Source organism: Triturus cristatus, chromosome 12 (genome assembly GCF_964204655.1).
Source record: "Triturus cristatus chromosome 12, aTriCri1.1, whole genome shotgun sequence".
NCBI lineage: Eukaryota > Metazoa > Chordata > Amphibia > Caudata > Salamandridae > Triturus > Triturus cristatus.
The window spans coordinates 715271793-715285826 of NC_140595.1; the positions used below are offsets into that span (position 1 = coordinate 715271793).

At 52.0% G+C, this 14034-nt stretch overlaps 2 non-coding genes across 2 annotated transcripts; one reads left to right on the forward strand and one right to left on the reverse strand.

Annotated features, from left to right (window-relative positions):
- The first annotated feature begins 11782 nt into the window (after positions 1–11782).
- TRNAL-AAG (transfer RNA leucine (anticodon AAG)) lies at positions 11783–11864 on the forward strand. The gene has a single exon. It is a non-coding gene; the product is annotated as a tRNA-Leu (tRNA).
- Positions 11865–12247: 383 nt separating this feature from the next.
- TRNAS-UGA (transfer RNA serine (anticodon UGA)) lies at positions 12248–12329 on the reverse strand. The gene has a single exon. It is a non-coding gene; the product is annotated as a tRNA-Ser (tRNA).
- Positions 12330–14034: the final 1705 nt, after the last annotated feature.

Consider the following 14034-nt stretch of genomic DNA (forward strand, 5'->3'; position numbering starts at 1 on the left):
TGTGGGAGCCTCGGACGCCGCCTCGCCCTTCTGTCGAAGAGCCGCTGAAATCCCGCACCCGCCTTTGCGTCAAGAAACAAGGTACTGTACTTACGAGCTCGACCGCGAGCTCGCATCGGATCCAGGGTCCGGAACGTTCTGATTTCCCTGTCATCTGCCGTGTGCTTCCCGGGCGCCGCCTCAGCACGAAGTGCGCTGAGGCCTACAGTTACCTTGTGCCCGCCTAAAGAACTTTCCGTAACAAAGAGAACTTTACCGTATTCCTGAGAATTGTGGCCCCATCAGTTCAACGTTACTGGGCCTTGTATTTGAATCTGCTGAATCTACATAAAAGCTTATTTTTATATACTTCCTGATTGGTGTCCGTTTGTGGTGCATGCAAGGGGTTTACTGTATGTGTAATTGCATTTGCTTAACCGTGTACGCCTGAGACTTAGCCTAGACTGCTCGCGCCACGCACCTAGAGGGTGAGCAGGGGTTATTCTGGGGAGTCATCCTTCGCCCTGAGAAGAAGTAAAGGGTCCCTGCTTGTTGTGGGTTCACACCTGCGTCAACCAGAGCCCCCTCATTTCTAACAACAATTATGCTGTCTTTCCATTAAAAAGAACTCTACCTCATTTATGGTAGTCTAACATTTGTTTAATTCAGAAAGCTATCTCTACACTCTAATATTTTTTTTTAAAAACCAAATCGTAATATAAACATACACATAGAGGGTCTTTCAGTCAATCAATTAGTCATCCGATTGGCAAAGCGCAACTAATCATTCAAGAGGGTACCAGTCATCCCTCTTCATCCATTGGTCTGTTTGAGTCTAATTTATGTTTGCTTCCACTCACCACAGCATACAGAGAGGGGCATTGGGTTAGCCCACGTCAGCCCCTAGAGTCACCATGGCCAGTTACGGCATTGTGCTTGTGTACATGTGTGCATCCTCCTAAAACCCCATGTGCGCATGCTCCTAAAACCACATGTGCGCATCCTCCTAAAACCACATGTGCGCATGCTCCTAAAACCACAAGTGCGCATCCTCTTAAAACTACATGTGCGCATCCTTCTAAAACCACATGTGCGCAACCTCCTAAAACCACATGTGCGCATCCTCCTAGAAGCTAGTCCAATACAGTCTCTGGATTAGAAGGCCATGGTCAGGGATGGGTGGATTTTAGGTGTAGAAAGGGCTTTAGGGGTCTGGGGCGGATGATGTTTAGCGGTGGTGGGGGATTTTTTAGGTGCCAGGGATGGGTGATGTTTAGGGGTGATGAGTATTTTTTTAGGGTTCAAGGATAGGTGTAATTTAGGGGTTGTAAGGATTGAAGGATGGTCAGGATGAGGTTGCAGCAGACCGGCGGGTTGGCTAGTTTTGCTTGGGCACAAATAAAACACTGCTGTACCAAGTTCTTTAAAGAAGATGTTATGTCTCCATAACAAATGTTGTATTTTCCCATAACTCAGGTGATCAGGCACAAGAAAACCACGATCCCATGGCCGGCTACCAAATCCATAGCCCTCGCTTTAATACTGGCTAAGCACCAAGTTACACTTTATTGGAAAAACTCCCAAGGACCTCAAATAGCCAGATGGTGAACTGTGCGGAATATGAGAGTATCAATCTCCTTAGGGACGCCAGTAGAGGGGGGAGCATGCTAGACGTGAGGTGGGTCTGGGAGGGCATATTGGAGGTGCTGCGATCAGAGCTAGATCTCAATAGATGAATCTCCCCCGATACAGCGAGGATCTGACTAGGTCATTGAGGCTCCAGGGTGCAGACCAGCATGCACCCTACCTGCCCCGACCACTAGGGACTCACGGATACAACCAATTTTCAACCAACCTGCTTACTGCCTCCGCTGCGCACTATGGTGGGAGACCATAATACCTTGCTACATCACTAACATAACCTTTGGGCACTGTGGGAGCAGGCATGAGAAAGGGGGTTGGAGGGATGTTATGTTAGTGCGTTAATTATTGTTATTGAGTATAATTTATACACTGATGTTATTAGCTACTAAAGGGCATGCCACGCTGTAAACGCTAACACTTGCGTCAGGACCATGCCGCTGACCGCGGCCCCCGCAGGGGGCCACTCGGCGGTCGGCGCCTTAGTGGCCCCGGGGCCCCGGTCACCCCTCCCCACTTCATACTTCGGGGGGGGCGGGGGCAGGGTTCCTGATTGTGCCCCCCTCCGTGTCAGGGGCCGGAAGTGACGCGAAAGGCGCGTCACTTCCGGGCCCAGGTGTGAGGGGAAGGCTATTTAGCCTTCCCCCACCCTCACTGGCGACCTCTTTGTCGCCCACCTCGCCTTTACCTCACCGCATCGGTCCGTCGTCATCGCCTCGCGGGTCCCGTCGTCACCATTTGCAATACGTAGGTGAGTCTTGCCTAACCTTTCTCGCCCCGGCCCCGTCCCTGGGCAGTACCAGGTCGACGGGGCCCTGTGGCCCGGATGGCCGCGGGCGGGGAGGGCGCAAGTTGGGCCACGGTGGCTCAGGGCCTTTGTGTGGGATGTTGTTCGTGGCGTGCGCGTACAGACACCCCCCACCCCGATTCAACATTGCTGATAAGCATCGTCTGCTTAGCGTTGGGTGGCTAGCCTCTCCTGGGTCTTGGCCGGGGGGGAATTTTCGCCCGTCCTTGTGTGCGGGAACTGTCGGCCGGTTGCGAGTATTGGGTCGGTCTCCGGGTGCCCCCCCCCCCCACCCCCCACCACTCACAGGGCATGTCGGCGCTTAGATCGGGGGATATCAGCCTGCACTTACGGCGCAGCGAGGCGCGAGAGGGCTTGCAGGCAGAACAGCTCAGGGGGCAAATGCGCATATGGTAAAGCGGTCGAGAGGTCGAAGGCGCTGGGGAAACGTTTCTGTCTCTACGGAGACGTGGGTTTTGAATACCACTGCTGCTATTTATGGTAGAACCAAGGCGCTGGGGAAACGTTTCTGTCTCTACGGAGACGTGGTTTTAAATTCTATTCCGTGGCACACCGCGTGGCCAGTCACCCCCCGTTCTGTTTCTCAGGGGCCGCGGGATTATCACAGAAGCGCCCAGGGTTTCTCAGCTTTGTGCCAGCTGTTTCTTGGGAAACCCGTGCCCGGTCATGCTTTCAATCTGGTATTGTAGAGCAGTGCCTTGCTAGTGGCACAAGCCTCGGGTGCGGGGTTCCGGGCTGCTAGGTATGGCCTGGGCGAGCACTTCGTCCCGCCCCCCGGCACTAGGGGGGGATGGGCCTGGATGTGGGTTGGCGGCTCAACTTGCCGAGCTCGGTGCCAGGGCGCGTCCACTTCTCTGTGAGCCGGGGCTTACGCACGCACCCACCCGTGCCAGACTGTCCTAGGTTCGGTGTTTCTGTTCTGTGCTCTCATTCTGTGCCATGTTTTCCCGATGCGCACGTATGGCGCTCCAATCATATGTACGCTTTCACGGGCTCAGGTGCAGCGCTCCGATCTTGTGCAATATTAACTATCGGTGCTGAAGTTTAGTGCCCAATCCTGTGCAATGTTTCACGGGTGCTCACGGGGACTTGCCTATTAGGAAAGGGGGGGATCCTGACAGGAGATGTGGTCTTGTTGATAATAGTTGCCTGGGGAACTAGGAGACTCCAGTTCTAATCCCGACTTCACCACTTCACAGTCAGTGTGGTCTTGGGCGAATTATTCATCTTCACGTGCCCCGGTCCATTTTTCACGGGGCGTATGCACAGCGCTCCATCTCCTGGCACTGTCTTCGGCGCTCGTGTACAGCACCACACTACTGCTCCTGAGGGTCATTGCTTTCGGGGAGGACGGGGGGTCAGCGAGTCCCTCGTGGCCTCCCTCTGGGGCTAACCAGTGCTTTCTGGGAGGACGGGACAGGGTGTAGCGGGTCCCTCACGGGCTCCCTCCGGAGTTCAGTCTCTGGTCCAGGGGCAGGGCAGGGAGTCCAGGAACCAGCAATGTTTCCGATGTGCTGGGGTTTAGCACACGGACTGCAGGCAGACAAGCAGGCACCGCAGTGGGGGACCGTAACAGCCTGAACGAGGTCGCTACGCCGCAGGAGGTTGCAAGTCACAAATTATGTTCCACTGCATTCAGTGGGCACTGGGTGCGATGTGCGTTCCCTTGCTAGTTGAAGTACAGTGTGCCTTTTAGTGAGGCCATTGTGTCGAGCCATGTTAGCAGGCGTGTGTCTGGGGACCGGGGTTCGAGTTCGGTTTTGACGCTGATCCTCCTGTGATTCTGGGCAAATCACAATCTCCCCGTGCCCAACATAATATGGAAGTTGCGTCCCCATGCAACGTAGCTGGTGCTATGTCAAGCGCCCTGATACCTGATTGGATCCCGGCAAGTTAGTGCTTTACACAACTGCACTATTACAGATATAACAAATGCAAGTTTTCGGCTACCCTGCATGCTTTCCTGAGCTCCCCGTGCCGGGCGTAATACTAATACGGGCTCATGTAAACGCACCCGAGGTCGGTTGCTTAATCTTTCTGTGCCCTGAAAGGGGTTTTAGAAGTAACTTTCAGCCGTGCAAACACTTTCCTGCGACATAAAACAACATGTCACAGGATGCAAGGTGTTAGCGGCTTAAAAAGAATGACGCGCATAGTGCATAGCGACGGCAACCGGCCACTCGGCGGGGTGAAACATGTGACGGGGTGAATCGGTGTAGTTGGCCTACGGGCTCAGGCGGTCTTTATAGAATGGGGGGACCCGGTTGCAAGCCTCGGCAATGGCGCTGTACAACCCAGTGATCATGGGCAAATCACTTTCTCCCTGTGCAGGATATAAAAGGAATGGTGTCCGCAACTGTGCTCCGCCTCGCTATGATACCCGATGTTCCTCCAAGCGCCTGAGCCCACCCCCACTCACTGCCTTATAAGATCTCATCTCACGTGGCGATAAAAGATGTAGTTAATGAATAGTGATTATTTGGCATATATCCTTTGTAAAGACCTAACTAAAACGTCAAACCTGGTAGCTAGAGGGCGTAGTGTTCAAACACTAGTACCATCAAACATATAAGGTGCTGAAAGGGCTGTGCAAAGGGGGTGACCAAGGATTGCCTGCATAGAAGGTGACATCGCTGTAATCTTTCTTGTCAACTCGGAACCCAATACACTTTAAATCTGCATCTGCACATGCATAATATTCAACTTTTTATGATGTGATGGTTGGACGCTAAGATGTACATTTTTGGGTCGTGGGTGAAATCAACAGTCTCTACTTTGTGATTTATTGCAGTCTGTTGACGAGTCAGCCTGCAAAGGGACTAGTAGAAGTAGTAGTTATAGTTTGTTCGATCATTTTTTGACCATTCCATAAAAGCAAATGAATCAGGGTGGTCCGCATGGGGGCCATGCCCATCCTTTTATGCCCATCTGCATTCGTGGTGCGCCCCATCCTTGGTGATTTCGGCCAGTATGACACCCCCTGCTCCGGAATGGGCGGTGCTAGTGCCCGGCGCTTTAGGGTTTTCGCGCACAGTACAGGTTTGAAGGAATTTCGGTATTCCACGCGGCTGGGGCGAGCGGGGGCAAGGGGTAGGCGTTGTAACCTGTGAGTTGGCGGTTGGTTTAGGGTAACCAGTCCGGCCCGCGGGGTTGCGTCCGCATTCGGCCATTACTATACCCCCCGCACCTCACTGGATAATCGGGTGCGGTGCTCGTGTTATCTGTTACACTCGATCACGTAATATTGTATTTTGAATTAAGCACAGTGCCTGGATGTGTAACGTAAATAGGGCACCCATGTAAAGCGCTCCAATACCTTCAGGTCGATCTCGCGCTATATAAATATGCAACATGTAATTGCGGGCTGCCTATATAGGCAGATCCATGATACCAGTACATGCATGGCTCGCAAGATTTTGCTCCATATACTCGAGCACGTAGGAGACTAGCGTGGGTTCACGGCCCCAAAACACCAGCACTGCACGGCTGGGAGCTGCCTGGGTCCCCGCTGATCGCGGGAGGTGCAACACTTGTGGCGCTCCCTGGTTAAGGTTATCGCCCCCCCTCCCGTCGGCTACGCTGCCGTTGAGGGTGGGGGGGGCATGCAGTGGGCTGCGTGCGGCAGGCGCAATGGACCTGGCACGGGGATCGTTTAGTATGATACGAATCTTGTAAGCTCCCCGTGCTTGAATGTGTAATGTAAATAGGGTGCTCAGGTAAGGCGCTCCAACACCTTCAGCTTGCGCTATATAATTATGCAACATGTATTGCTGGCTTCCTATAAGGCAGATAAATAATACAAGTGCATGCAATTTTCACATACGCGATTACTGGCATTAATAAACCCCCCCGCACCTCAATGGAGAATCTGGTGCGGGACTCGCGCGGTTCGGTCGGGGAGCGGGTAATATGGTATGAATGTCGTAAACACCCCCTGCCTGAAGAGGTAATATAAATACGGTGCTCATGTTAAAGTGCTCCAATGCCTTCCGGTCAAGTTCGCGCGATATAACTATTCATCATGTAATTGCAGGCTTCCTATAAGGTGGACACATGATACCAAGACATGCACTGTCCACATCACGCGATTACGGGTATTACTAATCCCCCCCGCTCCTCAAGGATTAATCTGGTGCGGTGCTCGTGTGGCCGGGCACGGCGATCGTGTTATATGGTACGAATCCCCTATTCTCCCCGTGTCGGCTTGTGTAAGTACGGTGCTCATATACAGCGCTTCAATGCCTTTGGCGTCGAGTTTGCGCGACACAAATATGCAACATGTATGTGCTGGCTTCCTATAAGGCAGATACTTGATACAAGTGCAGGCATTGTTCACAAAATTTGCACCAATACCTTTCGGTCGAGCGCGCGCTAGATAAATAGGCAACATGTGGTCGCTGGCTTCCTATGATGCAGACACATGATACAGGTAAATGTATTACTCACAAGAAGTTGCTCGTGCCCACATTCGCGCGCATTAGGCGATGCCGGGCATTACGACTCCTCCTGCACCGGAACGGGTTATTTGGTCGGTGCTTGTGTCCGGCGCTCTAATTATTTGGTGCGCAGTACGGTTTGAGCTAATCACTAATCGACCGTGCCCGAATAAGGTATGTAAATACGGGGCTCATGTTCCGCACTCCCAACACCTTCGGGCGGGTCACGCGGTGACTCTGGCCAGATAATTATTATCCACGTGCCTGATGATGTATGTATATACGGTGCTCATGAACGGCGCGCCATTACCTTCGGGTCGAGTTCGCGCGACATATAAGGGCTAATTACAGTAAGGGTCGCGCAGTCCGATCCTGACCACACGTGACCACGTGTCGCTCGTCTCCAACCTTTTGCTGAAAGGGGGCTTGGGTCGCTTGTCATTGTTGTTGTCTCGTTACCCACCCCCATTGCTTACGGCCTCGCCCTCCCAGGTGCATCAGTCCTTGGGCAGGGCGGACCAGTGTGGGGATAGTCCTAACGTAGAACTGTCATTGCCATGTTAGTAACAGTTAAACACGGGTCGCTGCCGACAGTCTAAAAGAGGTATGCTTAAGCCCGCAACTTGGCCCCGCCAACATGCTTATGTGGGCCGCTTTCAACGGTCACTGACATGGGGAACTCACACATATCAAACTGTAACCTAGACACCCGGGTGGGTGCCTAGTCGGGCAAGGCAACGCAACCGCGATAGAATGGTAGTTATTATCTAATGCTAAAGGAAGTCTGGATTGAGCCACTAGATGGGTTAGATATGGGTGCAGCTCAGCGCCCCAATCGCATTGAATTCGGGGACGCACTGACATAGCGGCAAAAGAATAAGTGGTCACCACATAGCGCATCACTAGGGCCTAAATCACGGCACAAGGTTACCGGCGTGATTGTCCAAGTGGTTGCGGGTGCGCCGCTCGCGAGCGGATTGCAACCCGTGGTTTACCTCTGTCTCAAATCGACCGATAGTTCATGGTTAAGCCGATTGGCCTGCAGAACACTGAGCTGGGCACCATAACCAAGAGTTAGGCCTGCAGGAGGAGTAGCTGAAGGAACCATATAGGAAAGGTCCAGATGTACTTTGGGGGGCATTCCCCTGCAACCAAAGACAGATTTCGGGTTGCTTCGATGAAGACCTTCCACCCGGCTGGTGGGTGGTATGGTTGTTATATAGCAAGTGTACGGTCGTTCAAAGTTTGGTAAAGACCACGTAGAGCCCCAGGGCATCAGGGCATTATTGACCGTGCAGCACTCGCTACGTTCAGAATAGGGCCGGTATTTGCACCAAAGTCTCCGGTTGGTTCCCACAGACTTGTCTGCTCCCAAGGTTATCCTCCAGGGGTAGAACTTGACCTAAGGGGGTATTGCCTGCTTCGGCGGCACAAATAAGCGATAGCTACGCCGGGATGGAGTTACCATGCAGGTCCTACCACCACTGGGTTCCCCCCAGGTGATGGGATCAAGTTAGGTGGGACCGCGAAGTCTACGGTTCTTGGGAAACTTCCTGCAGTAGGGCATTTAGCAACAGATAAGATACCAGCTTGTGAGTATCAGATATCTGCTTTCCAGCAGCTCCGTGCCCTGGGAGCACACGCGTTGCCCCAACCCTGTGGCCCTCCCACAAGGGAGCCGGGTAGCAAAACAAGTGAATAGGCTCCTTAGGCGGGCCTTTGGCCTTCAGCTGGGTGTAATCACCATCAATTGAGGAGAGGCCCAGGTAAAAGGGGCTTTCCGTAATGCTTGGAGGACCATTGCGGTTGGTGGCCCCCCCCACCGGAATCACTGGTCGCGTACGGCAGCTGCAGGAGACTGGTGCTGCTGTCCCAATATCTGGGGTGTCAGCGGGGCAAATACAAGGGGACATTATGACAGCGCGCAACGCTTAAGCCAAACAGATTCCCGAAGCTGGTATGCCTATGGGATCATCACTGAGCGATCCGTAGGGGCATAATTCCGATAAGGTATAAGGGATGGGGGGCAGGGGCAAGAGCCGCCCCTTGCCCATGGTCACGCGCTGGCAGTGAGGTGCACTCCTGTGCCCCAGGTTAACTATCTGAGGGGACTGTACAAATGTTAAGTAACCCTTCTCGTCATAATAGTCAAAGCGGGCAGGCCCAGGATTGTGAATAGGTGTAACCTTCCCGCTGGGGGGGCGAATAGTTATCGCACATCTTCACAGGCCCCTCTATTTCAACAGACCCCATCCGATTGGAATAGCGTCTAGGGATTGGGGACATAGATGGGGCCATCTACAATCCAGGAGCTATAGCTCACTGGTATGTCTTGGGCCTGTGGTTATAAGGGATCTCACAGGGTTTGAGTCCCGCCCAAAGGGGTTTGGGCTTTATTCGCCATGAGATGATCTGGGGGAATGTAAAGGGGTACTTCGACTTGGATGGAGTACACCTCTCCCAAAGAGGCATGGATCTGTTTTATTGGATTTAAGCGAAGCATTGGTGAATAGAGGGTGCAGGTAAAGAGCTAGGTTGGTGGGGGGCCCTGGCTGCGACGGTTAGCCGCCTCCAGGGCTGTGGCGGAGTTACAGGGCGATCTGGAAGCAGGCCGGTACAAAGGGTACCTCTGCGCGGCACCACGTGGTGCCTGAGCCAAAACGAGGAGCCTCCAGAGAGGTCCCGGAAGCCGGTCGGCGCCCCGCTAGGCCTGTGGGCGGTTGTGGGCCTGAACAACCGGGGGCTTGCTATGCGACGCTCCGCCCCGAGAGGGGGGGTGTGAGTAGAATCTCAACGGCACGTGATCGAAAAAAGAATCACTTGGGGGGCAGCACTTGCGGGTCGTTCCCGTGCTGCCCGGCTCATCAGGCGGGGCAGGTGAAGTAGATGGCCGCCTGCCCTTGGATCGCCCGTAAGATAACCCACCTATTACATATCCTGGAATTATGTAATAAATCCTGCAGCATTTGTTACCCAACTACAACTGTTTCTTGTGTCTTCTTTGGGTAACCTAATTTGGGGGAGGGGGGTAAGCGGGGTGCCCCTGGGGGTACTATGCCGCTGACCGCGGCCCCCGCAGGGGGCCACTCGGCGGTCGGCGCCTTAGTGGCCCCGGGGCCCCGGTCACCCCTCCCCACTTCATACTTCGGGGGGGGGCGGGGGCAGGGTTCCTGATTGTGCCCCCCTCCGTGTCAGGGGCCGGAAGTGACGCGAAAGGCGCGTCACTTCCGGGCCCAGGTGTGAGGGGAAGGCTATTTAGCCTTCCCCCACCCTCACTGGCGACCTCTTTGTCGCCCACCTCGCCTTTTTACCCTCCCTACCGCTTACCCGGCGTGGTGTGGTGGGGTGGGGTTTTTGGCTGAACGTTTTAATGTTTTTCTTTTCGTTGCAGGCGGAGTTACAGGGCGATCTGGAAGCAGGCCGGTACAAAGGGTACCTCTGCGCGGCACCACGTGGTGCCTGAGCCAAAACGAGGAGCCTCCAGAGAGGTCCCGGAAGCCGGTCGGCGCCCCGCTAGGCCTGTGGGCGGTTGTGGGCCTGAACAACCGGGGGCTTGCTATGCGACGCTCCGCCCCGAGAGGGGGGGTGTGAGTAGAATCTCAACGGCACGTGATCGAAAAAAGAATCACTTGGGGGGCAGCACTTGCGGGTCGTTCCCGTGCTGCCCGGCTCATCAGGCGGGGCAGGTGAAGTAGATGGCCGCCTGCCCTTGGATCGCCCGTAAGATAACCCACCTATTACATATCCTGGAATTATGTAATAAATCCTGCAGCATTTGTTACCCAACTACAACTGTTTCTTGTGTCTTCTTTGGGTAACCTAATTTGGGGGAGGGGGGTAAGCGGGGTGCCCCTGGGGGTACTATGTACTGTGCAACAGGGAACACGCTATGCCAAATGCCTGGCCTTCTACATGTAGGGAACGCTATGTACATGAATACTATGGCCAATATTAGCCATGTGTTGTTTATTGGGAAATGCAAGGGGAGTGCAGGACCTCTCCCGGAAGCTGCTCTAAGAATGTGTGCCTTTCTCTTCCTGTGTGCACCGCAAGCACTGCCGGGCATGCATGTTAATTGCCACAAACGTACACACACTTTTTTGTAGGCCCCACTTGTTTATAAATTAAATTAAAGTTTATCAATAATTTAATTAATTACTATTCAAGCCACTCCTTAGAGCTCAAATACCACGTTCAATGCCAAATCTACTGCTAGACTTGTCATTACTGCCACACGCTCCATTGTAGTAATGGGCTATAATATGTCGCATGGTGAAACACTTTTATGGTCCCAAAGGCGAGACCGATTGCAGTGCAAATGCTTGTTGGACTTTCAGTGTCACTTCTACCTTTTCGATGTGAACTCTAAGACCGGAGCATGCAGAGTATTGTTGGCTAGAAGCATGCACAGCAGACGGTGAAGATGCCACAGAAGACATGACGTCACTTTAAAGCTAAGGGTATGTTGGGGGGCTGGCTGGGTCAATAGTGCTGTTGTCTTCAATCTTCTGTTATCTTTTTTTATTGGATCACGCCCTAATAAATCGCCCGTCAGTATGGGCAATTGTTAGAAAATGATCGAGTCGCGTTGCCACATTTAGAGCTGGTGTCTCTACGTTGGTTTGGAAAGTAATTTCTCAGAGAGTCTTGTCTTTTACAGTAACTGCTGTGGACTTGAGCTGCCGGGAGAAGACTGCGGTGAGTGGGTGAGAGAGATAACCTTCAAATACTATTACTCAGCAGTCACCCGCCCTTTTGCCCTCCAACGGCTTAGCCTTATTTCTTACCCGCCCCCCTGAAGTTGTAAGTTGTGAACCTGTTCTTTAAGGTGGTTTCTCGACTCGACTACTCCAACTCTATTTTGTATATCTGAGTTTTTTCATGCTTGTGATCTCCACAACTTGCATGTGGTCTATATGGTAGCGTGGCCGAGCGGTCTAAGGCGCTGGATTAAGGCTCCAGTCTCTCCGGAGGCGTGGGTTCAAATCCCACCGCTGCCAAAGTGTTTTTTATTTTTAACTGACTCTTACTGATGCGACTCGCTGCGTTCACTTTGGTCCCTCCTCCAGACATACTCTGCCAGCACGCCCCTAATTGTAAAAGTTACAGTCTTACTCTAAATAAATTGCGAATCTGTGGACTCGCCTGATGTGTGCTTCTGTTAAAGCGGTGTTTTACTTCAGTCAGCTCAGACTGTCGTCAAAAGTATTGTTTAATAAATATTAATACATTCTTTTTACTTGCCACACTACCCTTTTTGCCAAAACAGAACGAACCTCTGCTAAGTAAACATTTAAAGTAAATTATGAAGGTGGTTCTATCTTCACAAGTTAAACTTAACGTAAATATGTTTTTCAGAGTTAAAACTTTTGCTAAACAATTACGTAGTCGGCAGGATTCGAACCTGCGCGGGGAAACCCCAATGGATTTCAAGTCCATCGCCTTAACCGCTCGGCCACGACTACCTTCTGATCACCAGGTAACGTTTGTTGTATAATACAAAACTGTGGCGAACAGCAAATAATTACCGATCAGGGAAGATTGCTAACAGTGTTTAAGGGCCCATCTCTCTGCGTTTTTGTGCAAGAACCAAATTCAGCTCTGCCTGAGGTCAGAGATCTTCAATTTATTTTTGTTCAGAACACCCCTAAACTAAGGGGTATACTATCAAGAACGACGTTAAAATTATCGCCGCATTAGTGGCAGGAAACTGCCGCTAAAGCGGCGATAATGGGCTTGATAAAATGCCCTGGAGAATTCCAATAGAAGCCCAGGTTCACACCAGAACATGGGCTTCTATTGGAATTCTCAAGGGCATATTATCAAGCCCGTTATCGCCGCTTTAGCGGCAGTTTCCTGCCACTGAAGCGGCGATAATTTTAACGCCGTTCTTGGTAATATGCCCCTTAACGATTTGAAGTTGCGGCCCCACCAAAACTTTCTGGCAATGATTTCAGGAGGGGTAGGGTCAGGGCTGACCACAGTGGGCTGGGTTTGTGAGATAATTTCAGGGTTACTTTTTTCTGTACCTCATAATCCACACTAAATGAAAACCTATAAAAGAGTAAATACAGCAAACAAAAACAGAAATTCATCAGCAAACACTGCTCCCCATAATTGGTCCGGAATGCAACAGCACTCGCTGCACTAATGGTAGCGGCGACTCAGAGTAGCAGTCTGTCTTGTGTGCCTCTTCCACCCCTTCCCCACCATGCTTGGCCATTACTCCAAGCTTGAAAGGGGCTCCCAGTCACTTTCAGACCAAAACTAGCTCCAACATGTTGCCCCCTCTGCAGGCTGAGTGCCCTCAACTCTAACGCTACCAAGAATATAAGCCCCATGGCCCTTTTGTAAAGTAAGACAGCCATAACTGTGATGCAATGAGCAATTCACACTCCTGGGCCCCAGGGGCACTGCACCTGCTTCACTAATGATGGCTACTTCCTTCAAAGCGGACCATCTCCTCTGCCCTTTGTTAAAGACATGCGTCCTGTCTTGTCCCATCCAACTTCCTGCTATTACTCTGAGGCCCAAGCTGAGGTATCTCCGCTCCATCAATATTACCCTCCCATGTGCCACTGCTGCGAGGTCCAACGCAACAGTGACACTGCAACATTCACTAGGTCCTACTGAAAGCAAAGAACAATAGTAAAAAAGCCATAATTTGAATTTTGTTGACCCTTCAAACCACTGGGCTCCAGTGCCACTGCATCTGCAGTAGACCTGGGCAGCAAACTCAACTCCGCTCATGGAATTTGCAGAGTTTACCCTACTCCATGCTCCGTGTAGAGCGCAGAGTTCTGAAAAACTCTACGGCGCGAAAGGGAATTTTTTCTCTCTTGCAGCTCACCTAAATTAAGTTGGCGAGTGAGGAAAATCCAATGCTTGACCAGCTCCTGGTGAGATTTCTCAACGCGGGCGGTCGCAACAGATAGAAGGAGGAAGCTGATCCTTTTTATTAAAAAACAATCATATCGTCTTTGATTGGCTATTGCAGGCCTTGAGGAGACTCCTAGTGAAAGAGAAAGGTGGGGGGCAGGTTTCCTTTGCTGAGAAGCCAAGGGAGAGACAGAGAGCTAAAGAATAAACAGGCCTTCTCCTGAGGGTGCCTGCTACCTGAAAAAAGTAAATATGTACAATTGGTTAATCACCAAAAGTAAAGGCTGCTTG